We start from the raw sequence: 415 nt of genomic DNA on the forward strand, positions 1-415 counted from the left end.
TTTATATATCTATGACTTGTCTAGCCTTTATATATCTATGACTTGTCTAGCCTTTATATATCTATGACTTGTCTAGCCTTTATATATATCTATGACTTGTCTAGCCTTTATACAACTATGACTTGTCTAGCCTTTATATATCTAGGACTTATCTAGCCTTTATATATCTATGACTTGTCTAGCCTTTATACAACTATGACTTGTCTAGCCTTTATACAACTATGACTTGTCTAGCCTTTATACAACTATGACTTGTCTAGCCTTTATATGTATCTATGACTTCTCTAGCATTTTGTATAACTATGACTTATCTAAACTTTAAATATCTATGACTTATCTAGCCTTTATATATCTATGATTTATCTAGCCTTTATATGTATCTATGATTTATCTAGCCTTTATATGTATCTATGAT

Source organism: Austrofundulus limnaeus, unplaced genomic scaffold (genome assembly GCF_001266775.1).
Source record: "Austrofundulus limnaeus strain Quisiro unplaced genomic scaffold, Austrofundulus_limnaeus-1.0 Scaffold1798, whole genome shotgun sequence".
In the NCBI taxonomy this organism is placed as follows: domain Eukaryota; kingdom Metazoa; phylum Chordata; class Actinopteri; order Cyprinodontiformes; family Rivulidae; genus Austrofundulus; species Austrofundulus limnaeus.